General features: G+C 29.4%; 1 protein-coding gene across 6 annotated transcripts in view; it reads left to right on the forward strand.

Annotated features, from left to right (window-relative positions):
* The window catches only part of LOC121117055 (uncharacterized), a 38,964-nt gene that overhangs the window by 11,415 nt on the left and 13,979 nt on the right, over positions 1–13,570 (forward strand). For all 6 annotated transcript variants that reach the window (XM_071888216.1, XM_071888218.1, XM_040711354.2 and 3 more), the window contains one exon: positions 2,387–2,870. The gene's annotated coding sequence lies outside the window, so the exon portion shown is untranslated. The remainder of the gene's footprint in view (positions 1–2,386; positions 2,871–13,570) is intronic.

Consider the following 13,570-nt stretch of genomic DNA (forward strand, 5'->3'; position numbering starts at 1 on the left):
ACTTTTTATAAGCTAGAATAATATCTATCACCATTAATAAATGCTAAATAAGGGTTTATGCTGTATTTTAATCTTTATTGAGGGTATAAATAACTATTGACTTCTTTCAAACTTGTAACGGGATGTGAGACGTAATTTAGATTTTCTCGTAGGTCAATAAAATTTTGTATTGTTATTTTCTTATAATATCACAACTTTTTCGGAATACCCATAATCAAAATTCGAAAAAAGTTGAAAAACAAACCACCCTATTGTACATATTGAAGTCATGGCTAATCAAAAAGGGAATGATAATTTTTCCTTTATGTATATATATAAAGAAATTTAATACTGTATGTATTTTTAGCAATTTATCGTGACAGGTTTAAATCCTCTTCTGACTGAGTCAAATAATAATAAAATATGTATGTACACGCTTCTCTCAATATGTTCCGTGAATGTTTTTTTTTTATTTAGCCAAAAGGTATAACTCGTTTATTTATATATTACGTATCTAGACAAATTAAACATTGCTCATGATGTCTCTGTACATAAAAGTAATGTCCTTTTGACAATAATAATAGTAGAAATAACAAACAATGATGAAGTGAGGAGAGAGAACATATGTAGAGGTTGTAAGGTCATTGTTTTGTATTAATTCACCTAATAAATCAATTAGATATCCGAGAACAAAGAGACAAAAGTCCGCGGTTTATTCTTTTCCTATACTTATTTTTCGGTTACTCTGATTGCACACTACTTACAGGCTAATATGTTAGCTACCTACTTTAATTGCATGAGGGGGAGTCTTTGGAGTGAAGTGTAGAATTACACCACTCTCATCATTTGTATACATAGGTTTCAATAGACAAAGTTCATAATTGCCTCGCTTCTGTTTCTCATAATCACTTCTCTAATTTTGTTTTGCTCATTTGAGGAACAAAAAAACGTTTCTAGTCTGTATTTTTTTTGGCTTGTCCGTGGCACAGGAACCATGTGGGCCAATGGGTCATTGCCTCCGTTCTATGTTCGGGGATGAATTTATATTTATAAAAAAATGAAACATCTTCATAATCTTTTCCCAAAAATTATTTTTGTATATCTCTTCTAAAAAATGGTTATTTGGCATTTATAAAAAAACCACCAAAAACATTCTCTCAATATTATCAAAAAGCCCTCCCCTCACACACGATGAAAAATTGTAGTCACGGCTCGGTGTATGCTAGATGGTATTATAAAGATTAACTTTAGTACTAATTTTTTTTTGAAAAGAGTTTGTGATTGTTTCACTCATGTTTGTCTGTGCAATTGTCAAAGATGGATAACACCAAAGAGAAAATACTCAATATTTAACAGGTTTTTATCGAACAAGGGTAAAACGCAAAAAAGGCGGCTGAAAATTTGAATAGTGTGGATGGTTCTGATACTGTAACAACCCATCATGAAGTTTAGTTTTGTGGATTTCGCTCCCGTAATTTTGATGTCAAAAAAATAATTGCCCTGCCTTGTCTTTCTTATTCACCTCTTTCATAGAGCATCCCTCAAAGTAGGCTATTGTTAAGGAAGTGTCGTCTGTAGACTGGGGATATTTATACGTGAACCCACGTTTCAAAAGAAAGAAGGGGAATTCCCTTGTCTCCATTACATAGACGTTTTGTTGAGAGAAACTAGACGAAAAAAGGGGGGTATGTTGTACTTACTTGCTCAAGTGAAGCAAGTAAGTAAAGCAAATGAAAGCACTTCATGGTTTCATATATATATATAAAAGTAACAACGAGAGAGAAACAGAGAAATAAATGTATGTGTATGTATGTACTAGTCGTAAGATCTCTTTGCGACAAAAAGAGGAAACTGAAGCAACAAGTGAATTTCCCTCCCTCCCTCCCTCACACTCCCCTACAATTTATATTATTGCTATTACGATCCTCTACATACTACGTACGGTAGTACGTAGTATGTAAGAGCTTTTTTTGTGTGTGTTATCCTTACATACGCGTAACGAGGATACCCCCTTTCTTCTTCTTCTTTTATGGTAACAAGTGTGTAATAATAATAATAATAATGTCTGTGCAATTTTCCCCTTGTCAGTTTGAGTCAAATACTCGTACTGAAAGGACACTACTATGGGTGTATTTCTTCTTTTTTTTTTACGATGTACCAATAGGATAATTTGAAGAATTTCTAAATAATTTTCGTATACTTTAATATTCTTCATTTCCTTCATCAATAATGCTTGCTTTTAAGAAGCAGTTAATTAATTTGTTGATGGATAAAAGCATGATGCTATGCAAACATTGCAGAAAAAAAAAAGAATATATTAATGATTGAAAAATTATAATAATTTTATGTATTTCTAATCATAATATTCATTAATACTTAATTATTATTTTTTTTTTTTTGCATTTAGGGGCAAAGAAGAATCAAGAATCATACTAAAAAAAGAGGAATTTGCAAAAAACAAGAGTAAAGAAACTTTTTTATGATTGATTCCTTCTCCCTTCTTCTTCTCACGGCTAGTAATTAAAGAAAGAAACATTCACATCTACGAAGAAGCGTTCAGGAGTATTCCCAGACGCTCTTCTAGCCCTAACATCTATCATGGGCTCCATTTCCTCACCTATCCACGAAGACTCTCCCAATCACTCACGCTCCTCCTCCATCCTTCTCAGTTCCTCACAGATCCACCTCGACAACAACAACGAAACCCCGGAGAAGGAGGGAAACTTCGACTCAAATGGGATCAGTATCCTCAAAGCCTCGTGAACTCTTTTCGTGATTTAAAAGAGGAAGAGGACTTTGTAGACGTGACTCTGGCCTGTAATTCTCAGCAGTTCAATGCTCATAAAGTCGTTCTCTCCGCCTGTAGTCCTTATTTTAGAAAGCTCCTTAAGGTGAGAGATGAAATGCCAATGTGCTCTTTCTTATTTATACATTTATTTCAATCTGTATTTTTTCTTCATAATGTCTTTTATTTCATTAATCTTAAAAAGCACAATTTTTTAATCTTTTATGTGATGTTGTCATATATTAAAGTTTTGCTTTTTTTTTTTTTTGTATATATTTAAATAATTCATTTAACTAATATATGTATATACATAGTTTCAAAATGATGTGAAAAAAATCTTGTTTACATTAATCATATAACTATATATATATATATATAGTTATATATAAAATGAGAGATTGAAACAAAAAAATTGATTATATCACATCAAAGATGTAATTTAAATCAAATATGTATATATATATGTATACCTACATATGATGAAAAAAATCAGAAAAATTTCTTAATTGGAAGAACAGTTCTACATAAAATATGTACATACTGATATATTGTGTATAACTTAAATGTAGACAAGTATATAGCTACTTAGACGTGAAGAACGTATGAACAGAAGAGGTAAAGGTGGGGTGTAAATACGGTATATCAATTATACTACCAATGTCCTACTTGAATTTATTGGTTATACATGATTCATTTAAAATGTAACGGGGACCGTCTATCAATTTTAAAATGTCCAAATAGGATATGGTTATCCCTCTAAGGCAGATATATCATTAGTATTCAACATGACAACCTTATGAATATTAGATTAAATAAGTATTGTTGCATTAGTCATTATGTATTCGGTCAAGTACAGTATTAGGAGGACCGGTATTTAAAACTGTCGGATCTTGGGACTACCAGTACTACTAGAACCATTATAAAACTAAGAAATATTATTGAGTAACGTCATCAAATACTGACTATACTGGACCAGGCCGATACTTAATTAGACGCAATGTTCATTCCTAAATAAGTACTAACGCAACACTAGAAATAATTATTTGATCTCCTACCGATTTCCTAAGTTTGCCAACTGATAACGATTTTCTATGGAATTGAGGTCTGGAGACAACTGGCTAGGCCACTCCATGACCTTAATGGCCTTCTTGTTGAGCTACTCCTTTGTTGGCTTAACCGTATATTTTGGGGTATTGTTGTAACTCATAGAACTCATAAGTAAGATGTAATAACTCATAGGACCGGTCCTAAGACTAGACTTGTCTGAATAAATAAGGACCGACATAACATTTGTTGTCCACCAAGGTTTCGATCCAATGAAGTCGTTCTTTCCCCTGACCCAAAAAACACACCCTCAACATACTGTATCCAACCCTCAGATTTCTTTGTTTCTGAATTTTCTTTGCTCCATAATTTTATTTTTTTGTTTCGAAATATCCTCCTAAAAATTCTTCGTTCGATGTTTTTCCCATTCTAACTTTCAGGTTATTTTTAAGGCTATGGGATTGTCCATCTAAGATCTGCTCAAGCGGTATCTCACTTTTATATTAAAATCATAAAGAGAAGTAATATGACAAAAAGTAATTCTAGTGGAAGTGATAGTTGTTAAACAAAATGAAAGAACATTATCTTTGATAAAACAGGGAAATTACAAATCATTAAGCACTTTTTGGACCCCTTAAATGATTAAAAACAAACAAAAGGTATGATATTTTTTTTCTTAGTAATATATCAAATACTAACATAAGTAAAAAGCTGACTCACGGAATGATATTTGGTACGATGTAATAGGCTTAAAATGGCTCATTTCGACCCAAAAATCTTGTCATATGTTATGCCCAAGCACCGTTAAAAACTATCTAGCATTCAAATTATAGACGGTTCTTTTCATTGTCAAGGATCAAAAATTTATTTTCTCCGCTTTATGTAAATCCACTATGAACCAATTCAATTTGATTTTTTTTGTCTGTCTGTCAGGGATTGAGAGGCTTCACAGTATATTTACATATGCATAAATATATAAGGCAAAAATTAGAACACAAAATACACGCTGTTACATATGTTATATGGTACAATATATACCAATTCATACACATATATAAGACTTTAATTACAAAGTTTTTTATTCTTGTTATTTGAAATGCTTTCTCTGTTAATTTTCTTCTTCATTTTGATATTATTATTACTATGTTTCCTTCCCGTACATACTTGGTTGGTTGGTTGTTGTAAAAGTATTATAATTCATGTGTGTTGTAGAAGAACATCATCGTCAGTACATATATATATATAATATTCAATAGTATACAAACCTTTCTCTCTCCTTGTATGTATAAATATTGCGGGGAGCTTGTGAATATTTAATTTTCTAATAATAACAATAAAAAAATTATATTTATTTTCAAAAATACGTATAATTAAAAAATAGTATTTCTATTTGAAAAAAAAGCAGGGGTACAAATTAAAAGAGGAAAATGAGGTTTATATATTAGTAGCAGAAGTACTTTTTATTTTTTTAAAAGAAAGTTGTTTAATTAATTTCACTTTGTGGCCCATTCTGACGACACAAAAGACCTTAAATCAACAGAAACAAAAGTAACTTTAAATCTTCGCAGCTTTATTTTTATGTAAAAATATGACAATATAAGAGTTTTTTGCTTCTAACAAGCCTTTTTTGGCCTATTCAGATTTTTGTAACCCAACCCTTTATTCTTACTTTAATAATTGTTTTATATTTTAAAATTATTTATTGCTAAAAAAAGACAAATTTTATTTTAGCATGTAGATAATTATTCCCTTTAAAAACTTGCTGTAACAACGTAGCTAAAGAAAAATCATTCAATAAAGATAAATATGCGTAGGTTCGATAATTGTTTATGATTAGAGTGATTAAAGGAGGATAGTTAAAGAAAATTATTAAGAGCCTTACGTCAGGGGAAAGCGCTCTATACTGGTACAAAAGTGGAGCAGGTTACTGACCCATTTAAAACAGTACAATGATTAACTGATATTGGAACTAGTACCTTCAGCCCCACTACGTCATAAAAAAATGGCTTGCCGATGACGTAACCACTCCAATTTAATAAAACATCACCCAAATAAAATGGACCATTATAAGGAAAAAAATTTATAATAATAAAGTAATTCAATTTTTGATCAAGCCTCATCCCCCCCCAAAAAAAAAAAACCCGCTTTTTTTTCGAAAGCTCCTTGTCAATTGTCCTTCACAGCATTTTGTTTTATATTTTTGGTCGAAAAAGTATCATGTACATGTTTGACTACACCTTTGGCAGATAGTGAAGCTTATATTTAGGTGAATATCAAGAATCATCAAAATTCTGACGTCACGTGACAACGCTCTATAGAGACAATTATTTGTTCATTGAAATTTCAAATACAAATTCGGGACAAAGTGATTATTTACCATACATATAACTATAAAAGAAAGAAAGAAAAGAACACACTCAACCTTTCTGTCTACCTACACTATACAAACAAACATATCTACTTTTTCCTTTCTTCCCCCTCCCCCCTCCTTCTCCCTTTAGCAAATAAAGGGTTCAAAAGCAGGAGTTGATTTGATGATTTTTCAAATGGTTGTGTGTATTTAGAGATGTATTATTATTATTCAAAAGGAGAAAGAAGATAAAAAGTCTCTTTGTAGCACTATTTTTTCGTGGTTGTTATTTTGTCTTCATATATACATAGAAATATGAGTTTAAAATCAAGGGAGGTGAGATGAGATGAGGCGAGGCGAGAATGAAGGATGATGATTATGCGATAACAATAAATAATATGTTTAGTATGTAATAAAGAAAATTAGAAAGTTTTGAATATTAATATAGTTATGGTATTACAATATATGTACATATTTACAGCCCGTCATTTTGACTGTTCTTCCCTCTCTCTTCTTTGTCTCCTACTTTTGATTTTCAAACTTTTAAATGTATATAGATGAGTCTATTTTGAAATGGGTCACAATTATTGCTGTGTTTCAGTCGCAATTCCTTTGTTATAGACCTTCAATCCTTGGGTTTTTGTCGTACAAATGTCGATGGTTTATTAAGGCAAATAAGATATGTGAGACATGTATTCAGAGCATTGCAACTATCTTGCAAAAAATATACACGGTTTGATTACAATGCAATATAGTATTTTATTTTTACTTAAAAAGTAAAAAACACTGACATAATGAAGAATCAATTTTACCTTATTTAAGAACCAACAAGTGAGACAGGAATGGATTGCAGTCCAATATAAGACATAAATATAGTGGTGATTAGTTTATGTTGTTCCTTATTTATTCAGTCCAGTCCAATGTTATGTTTTGTTATGTTTGGTCTTATCGGTCCTTAACTGTCGGTCTTAGGAACTTTTCTTACAAATACTAATGGTTTATTAACCCAAATAAGATATATTACATATGTATTAAGAGCCTTGCACATATATTACAAAAAAAAAATCTTAATTTAATTATAATAAAATTTTATATTTTTACGTAGTTATATAATAAAATCCAAGTTGGGCCCCGCTCATTTTTTTTCCATCTGCTATCAACTAATCCACTAATTTCCTTTGGCCGTTCTGTTATCGCTAATTCCACTACTTTTGTAGTTTAATGAGTCTGCTATGGCTAATTTGTTAACGTCAACCCGCTACCTTGTATTATTTTAAATTAAAGGCATGTAAAATTACCCGCGGATTATCAAGGAATCCCTTTAAGTCAGAGCTTTAGAAATAATAGAAGGATAGACTTATTTATCATTACAACACACAAGCATTTGAAACGGCTTTAATAAAGTAATCAATTGTCAATTTTTGAAAGCTAAAATTTTGGCAAAGATCATATATAAGAAAATGTCGATTCCAAAAATAATCAAACCTGTGATGATCAAGGGATGAGCATTTGTTGAGTTGAGCTGTAATGAGAAAAAAAAAAAAAAATCATTTAGCTTTTTTTAAACACACACATAATTGTTTAAAAAATGCAATTTTTATGATTAAAAATATTTTAGATAATTGCAGATGAATGTTAGAAAGCAATTTGGATTATATTTGATGAAAAGAACCATTCTAAAAGGTTTGGAAACTCTTACTCTGTTGATAAACAGTATATATATATATTTTTTTTCTTCATCAGTCCATTGATTACTTAACAATGAAACTAAATACATGTCATTTGTCCGTTAAAATACTATTTTTATAATCTAAAGAGCTTTCTAAAGTAAATTTAAATACATCATGTTACATTGTTTGAATGTACATCACTCTATCTTACATATACATACAATATATATATATTAATTTAAAAAGGAAAGCTGGAAAACTTATCTTTTTAAATAAATTGATTTTCCGTATAAAAGAAGAAGAAAAAAAAACACACAAAAAGACAAACAAAAGTGACCATTTTTTTTTGTTTAACACAGACACACTAAAATAATCTTTTTTATAATATTCATCAAAAAAAATTTAAAAAAAACTTTTTAATCTTAATCCTTAGAAGAAAAAAAAAGTGTCTTTTGTTTAACGATATTTTTTTTTTTACAATATTTTATCGTATTTTGATATATGTAGTATACAGGGACAAAACATCTGCTGCCGCCTATACAATATATATCATTCTGCTTTCTCCCTTTCTCTATCTGTCTATCACTATTTTTTTTTTTTTTTTTTTTTTCATTTTTAATCCCATCATTGATTTTCTTTCTTTTTTATTTTTAACTTTTTTGAATACAAAAACTTTCTTGTGGACGGACAAACTGATTTTGAGGTCCTCGCGTCAAAAACTTAAAGAACAAGAAAAAAGGGGAAGAACCTGCTTTTTCCCCTAGTTTTTTATTTATTTATTATTATATGTTTGTTAGGAGGGGTCTTAAGGGATTCAAAAATCCTTCGAAGAAGGATCCCCTCAAGAAAAAAAATATACATAATGATACGTACATAAGATCGTATTCACTTAGGTAGGTAAGACTACTATTAGAGACGTTGATTTCAATCTTAAAAGTGGACTCTTTTCGTACATATTTGAAACGCAAACGTCATATCCGATGTCTCAGCCACTCAACGATATACACATAATTTTTAATTTATTCAGCTATATGTTACTTCTCTAGAAATCAACTTAAATACGTTCTTTTTTTTTCAAAGGGGTTCTATTTTGAATAATTTTTTTTTATTCGTGTTATGGAGCAGAGTTCTCATAGCACTTTTGAAGCAATTGCTTACCTTGAAGGGTATTTTTTCTTCAAGAAGGGGTGTAAAATTAAAACATGCAATTTTTTCTGACCAATTGTTTTAGAAATAACAAAAGTGGCGTATTACATAGAACAATAACTCTCAAACTAAGGAACACATTGTCATGAAATTTTTTAAGCTGTCTTATGAAGGGAGTTACTAACTGAGAATGAGGTGAATTAACAAAAATAGCGCCATTTATATATGAAGCCCATCACTTTTCAATCCATGTGTTAAATGAAAGGACCTTGCATTAAGATTTTAAGTAAGCTCCTTCAATTCATAATGTTATGTTATAAATAGATTCTTCGACCACAAACGTCTCTTGTTTATAAGAATCCAAATTTTAAAAAAAACTGCTTCAAGATAAAAATGTTCAATCTGAACATTTCAAAATTGTTCAGGAGAGACAAGATACAACATGGTACTCTAAAAAAATTTACAGGATATACTCTCGATAGTAAATAAAAGATTTCTTTTGAAACTGTGCACAATAAACTGAACATCACAACAGAGTTGTGATATCTGAACTTTTGAAATTTGACCACATAGGTGGATTTTTATCCTTTGCAATTTGAGGAGGATGTCTCTTATTTTTGGGGTAAATTTTTCCATTATTAACCATATACTTTTCAAGCCACGGAACCTTTCAATTTGAAAAAGAAAATTCTTATGTTTTTAAGATAATAATATTTAGCAGATTTTTTTATAGTACTGGTCTTTATTTGGGATTGAAGAAGGCGGTCTAGTCCAGTTCCACTATTTGTCCTCGAAAAGAGTAAAATCGATCCCTCATGACGTAATTGGGTGTATTTTATGTTCATTTTGCAATAATTATGCAATGCTGTTTATATATATCTTATATATATTATTTGGCTTAATAAACTACTGAGATTCTTGGGAAAAATTTCCAAGGACTGATAGACCCGATCCTTAGACTAGACTGAATCGAATAAATAAGGATTTACACAACACTCTTCATTCGCCTATGGCCAATATATATATATAAAGGAGATACTGACATGAAAATTAGCCTGACCAAACTACTTTTATGGGATAAATGGCCACCACTTTAGGATTCTGAAAAGAAAGAAGCTGTCGATAGGAGTGAAATGAGTCTTATTCATACTTTTACAACTAAGTTTTTTATTAATAACAATAACAATATGGAGGATGGTAAAACAATGTCTTATCGTCATTATGTTACTCTTCTTGCTTTTTCAAATAAATTTAATTTCCCTTGGGGGAGTATGTATATAAAAAAAATGTTTGTCTATAGAGTATTTATGTGTATGTGGGGTTGCTGCTTTCCAATTTTATTATTGTTATTATTATTATTTTGACATGAGAGCAAGAGAGAATCATTCAAAGCATGACATTTCCGTGACCTCTCTTTTTCCCTTCCTCTAAAAAATGATGAAGAGATATTCTGGTTGGATTTCTTCCTCTCACCTCAACACATACTTTTTATTTTATAAATAAAAAAAATCTCTAAATAAAAGTGGGAAGCTTTTTTCTTTCCTTTCTTCAAACGTGATGTGGTTTGATAAAAAGAATGATTTTTTTGTTCTTGTTGTTTTTGTTCCTTTTTCTTCATCTTCTTATTGTGTGTTTGTAAATACAAAGTAAACACTTTGCAATTGCTGGTCAAAAAAAAAAAAAAAAAAAAAAAAGGGATATAAAATGTAAATTTTTCTTATAAGAAGGAGAAAAAAAAAGTTATTTAACAATGAGAGAAGAAACAACAAAAATATATAACAGCATTGAGAGATAATGTTTTATTTACTTTTGTTATAAGGGGGAAGGAAAACCTTATTTTGACAGAAAAAGAATTAAAATACATATATAGAAGGATATAAAATGTTTTTAGCCATTTGAAGGAGCTTTCACGTATTTTAATGTTCTTTCTTCTTTTGATAGTATGGTATGTTGATACTTGGAATCAAAAACAATCAATTAGAGGTCTGTAATTATAGTTCGCATTGCGATATTCCTTTTATGTTCGGTCTAGTTCATTCTTAGGACCGGTCCTATAAACTGTTATATTCCAGTTTTAATCATGAAGCAATATAAAACAACATATCATATTTTTACTTATTTATATTGTAATGAGTTATTAATTTACCTCAATAATTTTCAACAGTGAAGTAGAGGGTTGAAATCTATTTTTTTTTTAAATATAAATTCATTTGATACAAAAATAATTGTATTAAATATATATAACCTTAGTTGTATTAAAGGTATTCTATTTTACTCATCACTAATATTACTTTTAGTATCATACAACTCCGTAATTAAAGAGATAATTGAAAATTATAGTAATTATATTGTCTATAGTCTCAATGAATAGTTATGAGTTATTAATTAACTACAACCATTTTCAGGCATGAAAATGACAGTTTAAATTGTTAATTCAAAACTTTAAAGATGACAAAATCAAATACAAAATACATTATAAACATTTTTTGAGAAAAATAAATAAATCTAATGGGCAATATATAATAACGACTAGTGTTGTGTTGGTCCAGTCTAAAGATCAGTCCTTCAGAACAAATAATGTTGAGTGATGTTACCCAGGACTGAACTTTATAAGTTTTTAGAATTGATATGTAGGACAGAACTCTACCAGACTCAGACTGAACTGAAAGGGACTTTAGTTTTAATTTCTAAATAAGGAGGGGCACAATACTTATAATGGCACTCACTCCATGGGAAGAATTGTCAAAGCGCCCTCTATGTGAGTAACATACCTATATATATATATTGAGAGAGAGAGAGAGAGATAAATAATCAATAAGTTGATTATTAAATAATAATAAGACATGACTCATTCGTACTTTCTTTAGTTTTTTAATGTGTACACATATATTTTTTAAGAAAGAAAAAATATGTAGATTTGAATATCACTATACTATTAATAGTATAGTGATATTATTAATAAATACATACATATTGAGAGGGTGCAGTAAATTAGGGATTATATATATATATATATATATATAATAGTGAGTGTATTTTGGCGGAAATTGAAAAAAATAAAAGGAGTTTTGTAATATTATTATTATGTATATGAGCTAACTATGTATTTATTCATACATTAAGAGGAGAAAGAAAATGTATATAAAAAGAGAGATGTGGAATTAGAAATGAATATCTCTTGAATTAGATTAGGGCTAACTATAAGAAGCACGAGCAAATGAAGGAACACATAATATAAGAGAAAGGGAATATTATGTTGTAGTGATAGAGATATTATACTATATTGTACAATAATCATGTTTACGTAACATGAAGAAAAGGAAGGCAAAATTCATCTTTTTGACACAAAAATATATAAATTAAATCTTCAAAAAAAAAAGTTATATAAATTTTTTTAAATACGTATTACATAGAATTAAACATAAATTGTACATCATTTGACTGACTTTTTTTTTCTTTTTCTTTCTTCATAGTGTGTTTCAGCACCCCTAAGGACATTTTATATACTATGATATATATGTAGTACATATATATAACAAACTTTTTTTTTCGCTCTCTTTTTCTCTTTAAAAGGCAACTAACGAAATTATTTTCTGTGTATTTATTCATCTTAATCATCAGTTTTTGTATTTTTTTGCTTTATTTTTATTTTTGAGATTTAATTGGTTTTTTTCCCCCCTCTTCTTAAGTTTTTTTTTTTTTTTTTTTTTTTTTTGAAGTGAAGAGGAAAAGAGGTACATATGTACATACATATATGAGTTTATGAGTAGTGGCGTAGCCATTACTTTTACTGATATAGTGGGAACAATACCATTTTTTTTATCAATTTGCTTGTTTTCATATAATTTCATTTAAAAAATATGCAAAAGGCAATTTGTTGACTTTGTAAAAAATACTCGTTCGTCTATACATGTGACATGTCAACAAAAAAGAAGGTGAGAAGGGTTTAAATCTTTAAATTGAGTTCTAATGATATTTCTATTCTTTGACGAATTATCGTCAAATTCAATTATTGGAAGGGCTGCAAATTGCCCTTAAAGTATAAAACACTTTCAATGTCGAAATGAAAGAATTATACATTGACAGTCGTGCACCAAATATAAAATACTTTCCCTTCTAAATGTGTGACTTTTCAATACAAAAGCAACCTAGAATGATTTTTCGCAAAATTAAAGTTTGTAAAACATTTGTAATCTACAACTAATGATCGTTGACTTCAATTCTTTATAAATTGCCTAGGAAGGAAGACAATAATCAATTCTATATATGAAACTTGTAACTACAAAAGCAAGTTAGAATGATTTTTCTCAAAATTAAGTTTGTTTAACATTTGCATTCATTCTATAGCTAATTATCATCAATTTCAATTCTTTGGAGAGACTGCAATGTCCCGTAAATTAGTAAAATAATCCATGTAATAAAGAAATAGATTGCATGTTGCTACAATTCTTTGCTATCTTAAAATTGCATACTAACCGAAATATGTCTAGGACAATATTGGGCTATATGTATACTTATATATAATAAATTTCTTCATTTTGTTCAAGATTGTTTATGCCCTCGCTCACCACATGGATATATCAATTATGTAAATAT

The sequence above is a fragment of the Lepeophtheirus salmonis genome, chromosome 5, assembly GCF_016086655.4.
Source record: "Lepeophtheirus salmonis chromosome 5, UVic_Lsal_1.4, whole genome shotgun sequence".
In the NCBI taxonomy this organism is placed as follows: domain Eukaryota; kingdom Metazoa; phylum Arthropoda; class Copepoda; order Siphonostomatoida; family Caligidae; genus Lepeophtheirus; species Lepeophtheirus salmonis.